This window comes from Lepisosteus platostomus, chromosome 25 (genome assembly GCF_059453375.1).
Source record: "Lepisosteus platostomus isolate fLepPlt1 chromosome 25, fLepPlt1.hap1, whole genome shotgun sequence".
In the NCBI taxonomy this organism is placed as follows: domain Eukaryota; kingdom Metazoa; phylum Chordata; class Actinopteri; order Semionotiformes; family Lepisosteidae; genus Lepisosteus; species Lepisosteus platostomus.
Genome location: NC_142635.1, coordinates 7021961 through 7039386, shown reverse-complemented (window position 1 = coordinate 7039386; position 17426 = coordinate 7021961).

Genomic DNA, 17426 nt, shown 5'->3' with positions numbered 1-17426 from the left:
CATTTCCTCGTGCTTACATACTGGTGACACTGCAGACATGCCTATTGACCTGTCTGGACTGTGGGAGGAACCCAGAGGGCTTGGAGAGGACACATGCAACCGCTGGCAGAACATGCGAACTCCACACAGAAGGCACCCCGGGCTGGAACACAGATTAGGACCCAGCAGGTGGGAAGCAGCAGTACTACCTGCCATGTGACTGAGCTTGTATTCCTGTTAAACTGCATGTTGCCTTGGATAATGTGCCTGGCAGACAACACTACAACCACCAATCATTTCTATTCTTTCATTATATGGACATGAGCTATCTGCAGAGCAGCTGAAGGCACATGGAACTGAAATGGTTATTGTGTATGAAGCTCTTTAAAGTTACTGCCTGCTGAATAATAAGGCAAGTCAGTGCACTGAGAATTGCGGACTCTGCAAAACCTCTCTGTAAATGGACCTTTAAACATCTCATAAAGAAGAGTAAAAGTCAATAATTAAGGCAGTATAGACTGGCAGAAAATGTTTTAATGTGCTGATATTTCTTAATGCTGATCATTTTTATATGCATTGCTTTCATTACATTTGCACAGTTCACCTCCTTAGGATGAAGGATATCTTATGGCTTAAATATCACAAGGTCTAACTGGCCTTTTCAAATTATATGTTTAAAATGCAAATGTGTTCATCTTTCACCTTATCCAAGAAAGACTGAGACAGTTTCTTTACAAAAATTGGGTGGATGCTATGAAATCAAATATTACTTGATCTCAAAATGTATAAGGGAAACTTTGTTCTGGTTTATAATAACTTTCAGACTTAAATACAAAGATTTGTACATTAGATAGAGAGAATACAAATGTTTACTGTTTATATTACAATACCATACGCACTTCTTATTGTACACATAGTTTATCTGCTTTGTGAACCTGACACACCACTGACACACGAGGGAGAGAGCAAGGACAAGGAAGGGACTGCTAAAACCATTGTTATGTCGTATTATTTCACAGTTTGTGGTGAATGCCAGCCCCCAGGCCGCCACATGTAACCCAGTTTTAGAAACATGTGTTTCAGTGGTCTGTCACTCCTATTGGTTTGCAGAACCCCTCCGGGCTGCTGTGATACACTGACAGTCCCCTTGCGGAGAAGCCTACACAGTCCCAAAGCCAGACCATTGGCACTCAGTGTGCCATTTGCCCACTCTTCCTTTTCTATTATTCTCGGCCTCAATCTTTGGAAAAAGCAGCAGGAGAGATGGAACAGGTGTATTTCTTTGAAGGCTCCAAAAAGGGACTCTCATTACAAAAGTTAACAGTTCATGACCCTGTCCTGGCATAGTCACAAGCATAACCTGACTGTGCCCTTTGCAGGCTTCTCTTCTCTGGAAGATTCATGTTCTACGTCTCCTCAGAGATCTGCTGCTGCGCATCACCTGTCTTAGACCTTTTCCACCCAGATCCCTACTGAGCTACACTCATCTACGTGCTCTGAGAGACCCAGGAGCCTCCAAATGACAAACTACTACAATCACAGCAGTTATACTCCTCTCTGGATCCTTCTGCCACTAATAAATATAATCCAAAAAAGAAAAGAAAATCCCTGCAATTCTTTTTTTTTACAGTGCATTCTTGGATTTCACTGATGAGGAAAATGAATGCGGTAGCCATTCTATTGCTTTAAAAGCCACAGGAGTGGCATTGGCTGACTACAGTGAAGCCCTCTAGCTTAGGGCAAAGACAAGCTTAGAGGCTACACCGTATTGTTATATTTAAGCCATAAGATATCCTAAGTAATAATAATAATAATTAATAATTGCTTACACTTATATAGCGCTTTTCTGGACACTCCACTCAAAGCGCTTTACAGGTAATGGGGACTCCCCTCCACCACCACCAATGTGCAGCATCCACCTGGATGATGCGACGGCAGCCATAGTGCGCCAGAACGCTCACCACACATCAGCTATCAGTGGGGAGGAGAGGTGAACTGTGCAAATGTAATGAAAGCAACGAACATAAAAATGATCAGCATTAAGAAATATCAGCACATTAGAACATTTTCTCCCAGTCTACACTGCCTTAATTATTGAGTTTTGCTCTTCTTTATGATATGTTTAAAGGTCCATAACTGGGGGTGAGCATAACTGAGGAAGAGAGCAGCAATCGAATGAGTTTTTAAACTGCATAATAGACATCAGAGCTATCACAGTAAACGCCATACCCTCTTAATTGAAAATGAATATTTGCTTTGAGCTGCGACAGGCGTCTCAAGGCAAACTATGACGTTTCGTGCTCTTGTTCAGTATTGACGACACTCTTCAGTAGATCTATTGTGTTCTGCTTTAAAAGCATTATCTACTGAAATGATCACTTTCACATTGCTTACAGTATATAATTTACAAGCGCTGACATTGGACAAGGCAGCATAACCCCACTTGTTTAGCACGTGATGCTGGAATACAGAAAGACCAGTGAGGCGCCATTGGTTTCGTGCTTGTCCACATTGTTAAACCATAGCTACACACCCTTCTCTTCAGAACTGTTCAATAACTCATATGGAAGGATTCTAAGTTCTGTTGTGATCCTCAGCTACCTTTCAGATGAACCAGTGACACCTCCCCTGATTAACTTAAGGTTAGAAACCTGGTAGAGGATAAAGAGTACACCTTGATGGTGGTGTTTTAACTGAAATGCAGGACCATTGTGCAAACACAACTTAAGATTGTTCTTCTCCCCCACATAAATCTGGAAATGCGCCTTCCAGACAAGATTTTGGCTCAGTGCATTTATAAAGGGTTAATGGAGAAGGCTATAACATGCATTGTGGGTCACAGAGGTCAGACTCTTGTGTCGCTCTGTTCTTGCGTAATGTAAGCGTGGAAAAGAGCTCATGAATACAATTTCTTCTTGGGTCTCTTTGGGATCTGGCTTACTAAAACCAAATGTATTTAAACCTTAACTTGGTCAACAGTCACAGGTTCGAGCCTGGGTCATGCTACTATGGATTGTCACTGCCATGCCCAAGGTAGTGGCACAGGACTGCCAATTCATCTTTAAGTGTAGTCCGGGACTTTTGGTGCTAGTGGCTTTCTGTTCTGAGCAAAACAACAGATTGTGCAACTCTTCCAGATGCCTGCAGGCTTGTGTTAACATCAGCTGAGGATGTCAGAAGACAGAAGGTATGGTGGGAGGTGGTTGGAGTGCCTAGGCTGCCCGTCTTCGCTTTCCCCATGTGGTACAGGGGTCATTACTGCGAGCTGGGACATAACAACAGGCAAGCTGGATGCGAATACAAACTTAGAAGGAGGAACTGGAAGCCAACAGGCCTTCTCATACATCATTTTTCTCTGTAGTGCATTTGAGTAAAAGTTAGAAGCAAAGAAAAATAATGAAGGGATTCTACAGTATGCTAAAATTGTCACCGCACTGGCATCATCTCATGGAGTAAATTAAGCACAATTTTGGGCACTGCATTCTAAAATATTGAACACAATATCTCAATATTGCTGCTCTTGGATCAGTCCAAAGACTGCCCACCTTCCTGGGTTTTTAAGAGTCAGAAGGCCAAAATGATCTGGACCCATTTAGAGGAGCCCAGATTCATGCATTCAAGAATTGCCTTTTTGGACTGACAAGAATTGACATGTTTAACCCAAAGCACTTGGTCAAATCAAATTGGAGAAAATTAGGACATTTAGAGGAAGTACACGCATTTAAAACTGAAAGAGGAGGCACGTCTTGACACAAAGAAATGTGTGTTCGGAACACGCCTCTGTCCCATTGTTGAAGCTGATACACTAACTAACCTTCAGGGAAAAGCTGAATCAGTGGCTCAGATCAATTAGCAACTAGCAAAATATTGAACATCTAGCAACTAGCAAATCAAACAAGCCACTTCAAGCCATTCATCTGAATGGTCTCTTCTTATTTTTTATGTTCATATAGCTCATCTAGGAACTGAAGCTGGTGCCTTTTCTATTGATTTACTACTATTGAACAAACACTGATGCCACACAGCAGAGAAAAACATGTCCAATTTAAATCGCTGTTTGTTGTGATGGTAAGGTCTCTGCACAGTTACGAGCCCACTGCTCCTTATGTGATGGAAGTGTCTGTTTCCTCTTCACAGTGACCTGAGTCACGCACAGCAACCTGTCAGTTTGTCACAGGAGAGTAATGCTTGTTTTAGAGAGGCAGAGAGCTCAATTCCCCCTGTCTTGTTTTCCTCAGTGGAGACAGCGTTGACACCCACGTTTTTCCATGTAGAACAGGAATCCTAAAAGCCAAATTAGCAAACTGAATTACTGTAGCAGGAGCACCAGGAGGAGAGAAACTCACAAAAATACCCACAGCAAGATAGCTCTGGGTGTCCTTGAAAGTAACAACAGGACTTCCAGTACCAGCAATAACGTCTCCTGAGTTTTAATTAATACCTTGAGATTTCCAGTTCATTTGCCTTCAACTCAGCCCTGTTGGCAACAGGTGAAGCGCTGGTTTCCATTCCAGATGGGAACATATACAAGAACACAGAATGTGCAGAGGGCTGGGGCCCAGGGTTCAATTCCTGGGGTGCTATCTGTGTGGAGTTTGCGTGTTCTCCCCGTGTTTGTGAGTGTTTCCTCCCACAATACAAAGACATACAGGTAGATTAATTAGCTTCTAGGAAAACTGGCCCTGGCGTGTGTGGGACTTTGTCTGTGTGTCTGCCCTGTGATGGGTGGACCCTGCATTGTGCCTCTTGTTTGCTGGGATAGGCTCCAACTCCCCCATGACGCAGGAGTGGATAGGCGGATTAGAAGACGGATGGAAGATGGAAGATGTGGGATACACACCACCTCCTTTTGAAGCTGTGCTTGCTACACGCAGACAGCAGGCACAGTTATGTGGAGGGAAGATTTCTGCAATTGGGTCAGTGAGTGCGTTTTCCAGCAAAAGAGCCGAATTGTGTGCTTCAAATCCAAAACGTGTTTCTTTTGCTTTTTTTTTTCTAGGCCCGTTTGTCACACGGCTTTCTCGGTGCCTAGTGGCAGCTTCTCGGGTGCGAGGGGGGTCGGTGTTCCCGGGTGTCCTCCCCCACTCTCTCCCCCTGGAGCCGGGAGCTCGGCCTGCGCAGGCGGGGGTGACGAGGCAGCACGCTGCATCACGCCACGGCTAAGTTATTGTGGAAAAGGTCAGAAGAGAAAAACTGCTTTTGATAAATGTGACTGCAGAGCATGGGATTACAGAGCCCTGAACCGGCATCACAAATTCCTCTTTATTTTTCAAGATAGAATTTGGATCCTATTGCTTATTCAATAGCAAGGATGGTGATATCTTTATAACACATTTAAGGTAACAGTGGAGAAGGGTGCTGAAAGTTTAGAAGGCTAAATCACCTGAGCACACTTTTCCCCCACAAGTTCTTCACTACTTGCAAATCGGTCACGCACAGTTACAACAAAGGACACTGGAACATGAACCACTGCACTTTCTGTACATATTCTAGCGCAGCAGCAAGAGAAACCACTGACCTGGGGCACGAATCAGAGATTTTGTTTCTTCACTTTAGCTCTTCGGGGTTGAGAATAATCACAGCGTGCATGGAAAGAGCACATTCAAACTCAGTTAAACGATGAGGCAGATTCCAAACTTTCGGTTAGCCTCAGAAAGCCCCACTGTCTGAACTGGATGACTGCTGGTTATGGGTTCCTGTGATGTCACCTCCCTTTCCAACACAGCCAAGTCAACAAGCGCCCTTCCGCAGAGACAGAGCGTCACAGCACAATTCGTCAAAGTCCTGCAGCTCTCAGAGATGCACTTGAAATGACTTGGACTAAGAAAAGAGAGGCAGGAATGTAAAATAGAAGCTAGCAACGTAAAGTGAATGACAGCGTGGAAGGATGACGGCACCAGCCAACCTACTGCGCGGACTAACTCCTTTCGTATGCCTGTTTATAGAGCACTCCCTGTTAATCTCACTAAACAACGGGACTAATTAACAGGGCAGTGCAGGGGAACACACAGCCACTGTGGCACAAGGAGGTGTACTGATATTGCCATTTCCCATATGTGGCTCCCTGAGACCCAGGCCAATTAATCGGAATATAATTAGAAAGCTGAAAGGTGCAGGGAGTCAGATATTAATAACAAAATCCGAGGCTTCATTCTGTTTTGGGACCCCCTGGTGCAGGATTTTTAACCTGAAATCTAACACTCACAGATTTACTCCCTGGCAGTGGTTCAAGGGTATGTCCTACAGTAAATAATGAACCACATCGAGTTCTTTAACACAGAAGGAAGGGAAAAGTGCTGTCAGGTTGCTGGAACTTGTTCAAACTTTCTTTAGAACATTCAGTCTCAAGCACCACACACCCACGCTCTGCATATATTTGTGTATATTGCATCTCTATCTCTACACTCTACTGATTACACGATACAAAGCTGGTAAAAGCCAAAATGACTTTTGAAAAAATAAATTTAACAAACGCTGCAGCACATGTAACAAACGAAATACACTGTTAAGCTCGGAACTATTCGATTGTCACGTAATACCACCGCTGAGGAATTCTGCAACCTCGCAAATTCGGTGAAAAAAAAAAAGAAATATGCTGCACATAAAACGGAAAACTCTCCAGCAGTATTTCTGCACCAGATATTTAAACCTGAAATTCACAGCGTTTTACAAAGTGGTTATCATACAACAACTTGGATTTCGTGCTCTGTGATCAGATTCTTTATGTTCAGAGAGAACACACTAATTTAAACTTCAGATGCACTGAATGTCAAATGTCAAAATCAAAATACAGATAGTGACACCTCATTTTTCATAGAAGCATGTAGCATGTATGTTTAGAGACCAGGTTATTATTTTTCATTACAAGTTCATGAAGAATAACACCACCCGATTTTTAAATGCATATTGTGTGCTCTTTTTCTGAGTGATTCTTAATAAATGTGGCTTATTAAGGCTGAAGGCCAGCCTCCTGGTTTTAGTACAGCTTTCAATTCATTTAAACATTTTATTTTTGAGTATTCAGTCAGAAAAATAACAGTAATAGATTCCTTACATTTTAGTATCACACTATAACTACAGTTACAGTAGACTGATAAATGACAATGTTATCAGAATTTATTTAGAAACAGATATAGACATTCAGAATAGAAAACGCTTCTAAATGTAGCCGAACCGTCGAGGTGCCATTCCTGAGGAGAAGCAGGCTCTCTCAGCGACAGTCTGACAGGTGGGATAAGAAATTAGCGATGGGATGCACTGTAATTCCTCACCTCCGTGTCAATGGCTCACACTTGGCAAAGGTCAGCAGTGATTGAAAATCATTCCCTGTGCCCAGCTGTTCGGAGAGCTTGAGGAGAGCCTTTACAAAAGACTGTTGTCTCTGTACCTCCCTTAAAGAATAATTTAAATGTTGTTTGGATTAATTTAATACTTCTGCCATCTTGGTAACAAACACCATCTTCTGCAAAAATTGACCTGTTATTAAGTGATTAAAAAGAAAGCCCTGAAGGTAGAGATTCTCCGTAAACTGAAACATTTCTTTGCTAACTCTACAGAAGTTGCTAAATACAGTACGTAGTGTGAAAACTGCAATTGTGATTTTCAAGGTAAAAGTACTTCTGGCTCTTATTTGTACATATCTGAAACTGCTGTTAGATCTGCTGTCATTTTTCCCTCTAAAAATGAAATTTTTCAGAATTGTTCTGAGTTCACTGCAAGTGACCTTTGATTCTTTGTCTATGGCTTGAAAGTAAGTAATCTCTGTGTGAAAGAGAGAGCACATCGATTACTACTACCATTTATGGTACCACAAGCAGGTTAGCCTCTAACAATGCTGTTACATATCCCTCACATGCAATGCAATCACCCTTGTTAGAGGAGAGTGTTAAAACCTTTCACTGCCTTAGGCACAAATTAGAACAAGTGTTGTGAGCTCTGCACTTGACATTCTGTTGCCTAGCGACATGTGAGGTCTGGCACTGCCTCTAAACACTGGTTAAAAAAACAGAATTGATTACAAATGATTAGTGATGGTGAAGAGGCCCAGTAAGTACAAGCATGGAGAGTCAAGACACTTCTGTATGAAGAAAAAGAGTGGTACGCCCATAGCCACATCAATGGTATTGGTTCCTAACACCCTGATTTTTTTTTTTCCTGGTGTGATCTCTCAAAAAAAAATCCACAGCACACCTGTTCAAATCTGATGGCAGAGCAGTCCAATGGCACAACAGTGTACAGTATGGCACTGATGTAGCATTAGCTAACAAACCGAGGAGCTGGACATGTCTGTGACAGGAGAATTTACAGATCTGCTCCGATATATATCAGAATTGTAAGGAGTGCCAGAGCCCATCCCTAGTAATAATCGCAAAATGGGATACAAACTGGATGGGACACCAGTCCATTGCAGGACAAACACAGACAGACACACACTCACACCAGGTCCAAACTTCCCAGATTACCCCATTAATCTACCAGCATGTCTTTGGACTTTGGAAGGAAACCAGAGCACTAGGAGGAAACCCACACAAACACAGGGAGAACATGCAAACTCCACACCTAGAGCAACCCAAGTCCAGAAGTGAACCCAGGGCCTCAGGTCTGAGAAGCAGGAATGCTGGCCACTGCACCACCATCCAGCCCCTGATTTAACTCTTATAATCTCACATTCGCAGTTTGGCAGTTTAGAGCACGAAACACTGAAATCGATAGATATCCTGCTTCTGCAGCTCCACTCTAACCCTTGAAGAACTGGGAGAAGAGATGTTTCGGGAAGATGTGCCCTAATCTGTCATCTGTCTTGCACAGCTGGGGCAAACAAGTTCCACCAATAACCAGGTGGATGAGTCTACCTCAGCTGTAATATAATGTAGAGATGAAAACCAAAACAGCTCAGAAAAGCACAGCATGTTTAACTCTCTACGTTGTGTAACATTCCTCTTTGTTTTCCTTTTTCAAAGAAAGACAAAGGAACATTCCTTCTCTAAATACTAATTTCATCAATAAAAAAATATGATTTGATCAGCCATTGTTGCACACTATCGGAATATAAAATTTTCACTGTACGACTGATGACTGTGTGTTGTGCAGAGCTAAAAAGGTAAAAATGACTTTTGGTTATCTGAAGCGATAAAAGTACTATCATAAGAAAAATTGTCACTGAAAAAAAGAATAACCTAAGAATAGATTAAAACTATTGAAGACAATGCAGATGAAAAGCTGAGCAGTGAAATTGTCTTGTGTTCTCTTTTCTTTGTACTGTTATGCAGTATTGTCCTACAGTGAATGGTGACTTGCTACCCTCTGTTTGATAAAAGATACCAGATCATAAAAAGCATGCAATTAGTCTCCATAAACAAATGCAATGTAACTTCTAACTGTGACTCGAAAGGAAAACCACCTGTGAGCAGTGGAAGAAGATTCTGAGCTTTACTTTTCAAGTTTGCCATCTCTTTCTATCTTACGGCATATTCCTCATTCAACATTCTGTATGAGGAATATTCAAAAGCACTGCTTTTAAAAACGGAAACTGGTCATTCTAGTCGGGCCTTCTAAATGAATACTAGCAAGAGCAATGACTTCAAATGTATGAGATTCTGTCACTTTTTAACTCACTCCTCTATAGCAGCAGACATTTATACTGACAATTATCTTAAATCCTGCGGCTACAATACTATGAAGTTTTACCAGCTGGTTAAATGCGACTACAAATGGGAAGCCTTCTTTAGATCACCACCAACTTACAGTAACTATCGAAGTAACACATCACACAATCAAGGCGAAACAAAATATTGCTATCCAGCCGAATCGTACCTAAATGCCCAGCCTCACTTTTGCTCTCTGATAATGACATCAATGTTCAAGTGCTCCCAGCCCAGCTGCTTGTAAGCCATTACGACAATTATACAACCACAGGATTCCCATAAAGCTGATTCCACCCTGTGTTTGTCCACCTTATTCATTTGTTTATTTTTGCATCTGAACAGCCACAGCAGCCTCGTCCATTAGGGTGCCTAACGAGCTGTTTCAGGACGGCTGCAGGAGGACAGTGCGAATGCACTGAAGTGTTGCACAACAGTATGTTATGTTCCAACATTGGTGCCTCTTTATACCCGAATCAGCATCACAACTGCATGGCAAACATGGACAAAAGACCGCGGTCATGTTTTTCCTGCCTGAAATCATCTTTTCAGCCACAGAGCAGATGGTGTGATTTTATTACTTTTGCATCTTTTTTTTCCCTAGCCTTGCGTGCCTGTTGCATTTTTTGCTGTTGCGCCTCTTGATGACTCCCGGGCCTATCTCGTGGCATCGTGATGGGAGCTAAAAAACGGATACACTGCACAGCAGGAACTGGCCCGACCTATGTAAGCAATACAAAAAAGAATAAAGAAGCGGAGAACTCTGTGGCAAAAACAACAGTGTGAGTCGTTGCGTTGACACAGCGATGACACAGAGGCTGTAGCTGGGGCAGGCTGTGTCTGCAGCCCTCCAGTTAGGGAAGCAGCACAGCAGATGTCACTGTTGGTTTGCTGTACCTCAGCCTCCTGGCAGCTTCGCAGAGCAGCTAGAGAAGATCTGAATGGCACAGGCCCTGTGACATCTCTTGCAAGGGGAATCCGAGCTCTCGGAAAAAGGGCCCTCCTCTCATTGTTATGCATTTAATTACCTCTGATGCTCATTAGGGCCCTTGACCTTGGCAGTACATGCCGCAGGAAGGTCGCGCTCATTGGAAGGGGTCTCTCAGGTGACGCTGCACAACCCGCTGCTGTGTCTGCAGATGCTGTCGAGGTCTCGTCAATGGGGGATGGAGCCCAAGCCAGGGAAAACGTCCAATTAAACACTGTCGTTTTTTGCCGAGAAAAGACTCTGGCTCTCCCCTTGTTAAGAAAGGTTTGTCCGAGGTTTTATTTAACATACCATCCAGTATGTGGTATCAGATGCTGAATAGGTTTACAATGTGACATTCAACAATTAGTGTTAAGAAAAATAAATACTGCAGGATGTAGAAAATACAATGACTGAGAATTGTGCATACTCATAAACATAAATCAAGACCCTACTTTCTTAGGCATTTTACTTAGCTATTATAAAATCATAAGAAGAGAAAGAGAAAAGTTAACATCCTGCTGGCTAGTATAATTGTAACTATCAGTATTTTGTATAAACCCTCTTTTATTTACTGTATATTGAGAACCAATGGATTCAAATATCTTGGCCACCTAATACCACATTGAACCTAATATAAACAAATGATAATATCTATATAGATATAATTATAATAGTAATAATTGCTTACACTTATATAGCACTTTCCTGGACACTCCACTCAAAGCACTTTACAGGTCATGGGGATCCCTTCCACCACCACCAATGTGCAGCCCCACCTGGATGATACGACGGCAGCCATAGTGCGCCAGAATGCTCTCCACACACCAGCTCTCAGTGGGGAGGAGATAAGAGTAATGAAGCCAGTTCAGAGATGGGGATTATTAGGAGTCCATGACTGGTAAGGGCCAATGGCAATTTGGCCAGGACGCTGGGGTAACACCTCTACTCTTTTCAAGAAACGTCCTGGGATTTTTAATGACCACAGAGAGTCAGGACCTCGGTTTTACGTCTCATCCGAAGGATGGTGCCTGTTTACAGTATAGTGTTTCTGTCACTATACTGGGGCATTAGGACCCACATAGACTGCCGGGTGAGCGCCCCCTGCTGGCCCCACTAACACCGCTTCCAGCAGCAACCTTAGTTTTTCCCATCAGGTACTGACCAGGCTCACACCTGCTGAGCTTCAGTGGGGCTGCCAGTTGTGAGTTGCAGAGTGATATGGCTGCTGGAGATATGAATAAATAAAGATGTATATAAACAGGCTTTGTGTGCTCTCAACCGTGTTTTGTTCACCTCTCTTACAATTCCTCTAGTGAGGTGAGAGGAGGATAATTTGTTCATTGTTAATGTTCTACACAGGTGTCTACACAAAGTCAAGAATTTCTCACGTGCGGAATGGTGCCGTATCCTGAAGTGTGCCTGATATTTATTCCAGTTAGCTGCAGGGTGCCAGACCCTCCACTCCCAGTATGTGCAGTGGTGTGGAAAGACTGGGACAGTCAGGGAGTTGCAGAAACAGTAACAGAGACTTTCAATCCTACTTTTTGAAAAGAAAGAAAAATCTGGATTTTCCCATGTGAACAATCTGCCTCTCTTTGTTAGTAAGGCCTTCCATGGAGAATATAGAGGGCTTCAGGACATTCTACAGGGAAAGGTAATACTGCCAAAAACCTGAAGAATTTAGACTAGTTTGTAATTGTACAAATGAAACTTGACAGAAAATAACACCTAAGATACATTATTAGGAGCAAAAGCCGATAAAGGCCTATGCATATTCCAACAATATGGTTGTGGATTCTCCCTGCTGTCTGGAATGGACACTGCTGCTTCTTGAGAAGATGTTCAGGCATTGAAGCATTCAGCCAGAAAATCTAAGCTGTGCTTGTATATCTGGAAAGGACGCCAAATGTACAATGCGGAGACATCTGCAACACCTGATGAGCCTGTTCTCATTTTCCTCTCTTTTCTGTTGATCCAAGTAAGCCGCGGTTAAGCTTCCACACACTCCTACATTCATACCAAAGCAGTCACACAAGTCAGCACCACAGCTCCTCTTGTCGCTTCTTGCTCCAGAGCACTGTCCTCAGGTGCGTAGCCCCGACGCACTCGCCAGAGGCACGTTGCCCAGATAAGTGCACGTGGTGCATGTTCTCCTAGCTCAGCTTGGGGACTTAGCAGGACTCGTGCAGGAGGCTAGTGCGGAAGGGCGGAGGTGTGCAGCGAGCCTTTGGCGTTTAGACACAGTCCCCTGCCAGGAGCGTTAGGGCTGGGGACCGACATGTGCTGTGCAGACTCTCGGAAGGTCTTGAGCCTTGTGACAACCAAGATACAACCAATTGGTCACCTTGACTGCACTTCCAAACACTGGGGCCCGTTCCTTTTCACCGTGACTCTTCACGGCCTCACTCGAATCACACGGTCCTCTGCTCATCCCTGGTTTCCTTATTTCCTGAATTTTCATGGAAACATAGAAAGCTTTTACATTTTCGCCGCCTCCCTGTGCAACACTTTATGATTCAAAGGCTGCAACATTCCAAGTTAATTAACAATAATCCCTGCATTAAAACTGACAAATGCCAATGAGGAATAAACCGATAAAAGGCATATATAGCCCTGAGACATCTTTACTGGGAAAGTGTAATGGCTCTTCCTCCCTCTGGCAAAGCTTGAGACAGTCCGGGAAGTGATGTTTTCACCATCGTAGACCTAACAATATTCTCTTGGGGCTACAGCAGATTCTACCCAGGGGAGGCAAAAGTGTTGCTTTGCTTTTATAAAATACAGTTGGCATTGGTATCATATCACTATATAAAAACTGTTAATTGCTATAGAGAGACTTTATATGTTACAGATATAACACTGCTTAATTATGCCTTCATCCTACAGACATTTATAATTATATTAGGTACTCTCTTTTTATCAATCTTTTTATCTAGCCCTTACCATTTTATGCCAATAATTCTTAATTCTTAATAATCACTCCTGATGGCACTTCCAAACCTTAACATTATCAATACTATAAGTAATCCCCTTCTCTCTCTTGCAAGCATCTCCTGCAGCCCTCCTCCACCTCCTCTCCCAAACCTCTCAGCACACTCAGTTCTGGGGTGTTGTTATTCCTAGTGAATGTCTTTTTATTGTGATCTTAAGGTTCCGAAACAACTGTGTTATTCTCTTATAAAGGAAGCAGATCTCTTTCTTTCAAAGTTTTTTGTCTCTAATGCGTGACATATCAATTTTTGGTATGTTTTCTAGAATAAATATTGAGTTGAGAGGGAGAAAAGAAATGAAAAAAAATGTAGAAAGAGAACAATCAGAAATGTATGTAATATCTTTATACTTTTCTGTTGGGCTGTATTGCAAACATGAAAATGCCTTTTGGTATTACAGGAAAGCTTCATTATTATTAAGGCATCAGTTTTAGAACATTTGAAGTAACTGAATATCCATTAAATTAAATGAAAAATCACCGGGAACGTGTAACTTTTCTCTCAGATGTATGTCACCATTTCTACTTCACACATTTCCTTACTAAGAAAGTCAAGATCTGTGAATCCTGATTTAAACTTAATAAAATAACGACAAGTACAATACCTCCGCGCTGGCTGTTATTTTCTTGACACAGTTCCTTGTACGTTTCTTGTCTCTGAAGTGTTTTGGTAAAGTTCCACATAAAAGATTAATTAAATTAAAGGTCAAAGACACATTTGGCAATATAATAAAAGTTCATGTATAAAACAAGTAGTACATATTCAGGGCTGAGTGCTCAGTGTGTTTAGTACCACAAGATTCTGCATTGGGATCCAGCAACAGGCCGGCCAGGATGGGGCTGCAGAAATAGGGTTGAATCACCAGAGGGCAGCGCGGAGACAGTCCCAGTAACACATTCCTCTCCTTCGCATGAAGGAAATCAGGGAATTGTCTGAACCCGGAGCCAGAGGTTGCCTAACCAGACCCTCACAGTCACTTTGGGGACAGTGAGATTACACGGTCTCAGGGTGAGACCTTTTGGGAAAACTGTAATGAGGTTTACGAATGCTCCGTTAGTAGTAAAGACAAAGTCAACACTTATCTTTATTATCCATAGCCTTGATCATGGCCGAGCCTGCCCTCCGGTAGAAGGTAGGGTGAAGGCATAATTAAGGCATAAACAAGGTAGAAGCACACTGCTACAATCATTGTCTGATTAAATTACATTATTATGACCTACTGCTATCACGTCTGCCGTCAAAGCCTAAACAGAAAGCCCAAAAGCAAGGAGGAGAAACTGGGTTGCTTGCTTCGTCACAGCTGAGTTTGCAGGACAGGTAATCAAAGAGGATAAAAGGGCATCTTCTGGCTTACTCTAGTTCATTAACTTCTTGGTAAATCATTAGTCTTCATCAACACACAGAAACACAGGATAAAAGACAGGACAAGAGAAAGAAGGAACGGAGAGACAGAAGTTTGCCAGGCAACAGAACCTTGTTCTAATCAGTCTTGGAGCAGATTCTGGCTCGGTACCTTGGGTCTTGTTTTAGAGAGCTGCTGTTCTGTTATTTGGGGAAATTCCTATTCCCTTTATTGTGGAATCCTCAGCCTAAAAACATTCTGTTTTAATTTGATTGTGTTATCTTTATAAAATTAATAATAATAATAAAAGTAATTGCTTACACTTATATAGTGCCTTTTCTGGACACTCCACTCAAAGGGCTTTACAGGTAATGGGGATCCCCTCCAGCACCACCAGGGCGCAGCCACACCTGGATGATGCGACAGCAGCCATAGTGCGCCAGAACGCTCCCCACACAGCAGCTCTCAGTGGGGAGGAGAGCAGAGTGATGAAGCTAGCTCAGATTTGGGGATTATTAGGAGGCCATGATTGGTAAGGGCCAATGGGAAATTCGTAAATTTCATATATATTACATATATATTAAATTTATATTTGTCCTGATGCGCTCTTCATTCCAGTATCTGGAATTGAACAAACTTCTATTTTTGGATGTTGTGTCTCCAGAACAGATATGTTGTTACTGCTGTCGCAGAAGGTAATGTCTGAGGCTATTGAGAGAGGGAGGAATTTAAGAAATGGTGTCTTTGATTTAAATTTTTATAACAAGTTGTCAGCTCAGGTCCATTTAATGAGGGCTTTGCACTGTACAAAGAAAAGGAATATTAGAGCATCTCAAGACAGGATTATGAACTGGAGACCACAAAAGACAGCAAATTATAAAGTATAATTATCAGTTGTAATTCGTACAATTGCTATTAATATAGTCTTTTAATCATTTAAAATTAGATGCACCAAATTATTATGTAAATTACCACTGAACATTGGTCATACAAATCGTTTTCACTGCATGTCAGATTTCCAGGCATACGTTTGGAGTACACTTCTGTTCAATGTCCTCCTGTGATTCAGAAGTGCTGTCATGTTCATGCAGTGCTAATAATAAAACAAAGAACTGACAGTCATTCGCACCCAAACCCCAGTAGAAAGTTTTGTTACAGGCTTTTTACAGGAGTTCATTTGTACTGTAATATCTAATAATACTAAGGCAAAGGCTCAATACCAAGAAAGTGGCCATCATTTACGATTTCACACAGTCATCCGAGCCAGAATTCTGAGAGCTGCGCTCTAAGGTTATTATTTCATAACAGACGGGTATGTGCAATAACAACACTGAGGTGTTTGATCCCTGGGTGGCTCAATTCCAATCTGTCACAGGTTCGTATGTTGTGTTAAAGAAGCAGAACTCTATCAACGGTGGCAAAATCTTCCTCCGTCTCTTCCTCATTGTTCATTCTAAGGTGCAAGGTCAGAGGAGGGCGGCCCCTACCGAGACAAGCTCAACACAAACACGCGCTGCGGGAGAGGGGGGTGGAGGCGAGACGTGGAACTGAAGCCGGCATCATTTCAAAGACAAGAATATGTCTGGAAGCGCAGATCTAAGCAGAACGAAACAATAATTCCAAACCGAACCAGAGAAGTCAATCTCCAGCCAATTCCAATATCAAATTAGGGGCTCCCACGAGCTGCAAGCCATATCAACAATTCAATCTGGGAACACACCGTCACAGAGAGGTTCACAGATAGGACGCCCCAGACAACTCAGATGTGGTGACTATCATTCTGCAGTGCAACGTGTTAATATTGGCTGACGTTTTTCTGTTAAGCAGGCAGTCGATTCTTATTTATATATATTGTATATTTCAGGACAAGCATTTCATTTTTATATATCACGTTCCATAACCTGGTAACTTCCTATGCAAAAGGACAGAGCTGCAATAGAACATGAAGCTGTTATAATGACATAAATATAAAAACGCTTTGTTAAGAAAACATACAATTGCCAAATGGAAAGTCAATTTGGTGAGACGCTATAATCAAACTACCTGTGCACTTAAGGACTCGATACGAGCAGTTCAAATACATATCTTTATGGTAGATAAAGATGGCATGTTTTTTGTTGGTAGAGCCATTTGAAATCCCTACTGTAATTCTTATTGAGGGGTATAATAAAATATTATAATCCTTTAAAGGAGAGAACACTTGTTGCAGAGCTATTAGAAATAAAAGTGTTACCTTTTATTACTGTCTCTACTGCCACTGTCACCACTACAATTAATAACATTAATTAGTCATTTCCAGAATACAGTACCTCACCATGCTCACTGCTCAAGGTGCAGCTTAAACCAGACTGCATAATAAACTAAGAACAATTTAGAACAATTCAGGAATTAGTGATTTTAAGAGGATTAGAAATTCTCTAATTACCACAGAGTTTCTGCTGAAGTATTTTTGTAGTTTATAATAATAAAAATGCAAGATTGGAATTTTGGAGACAATAGCATGC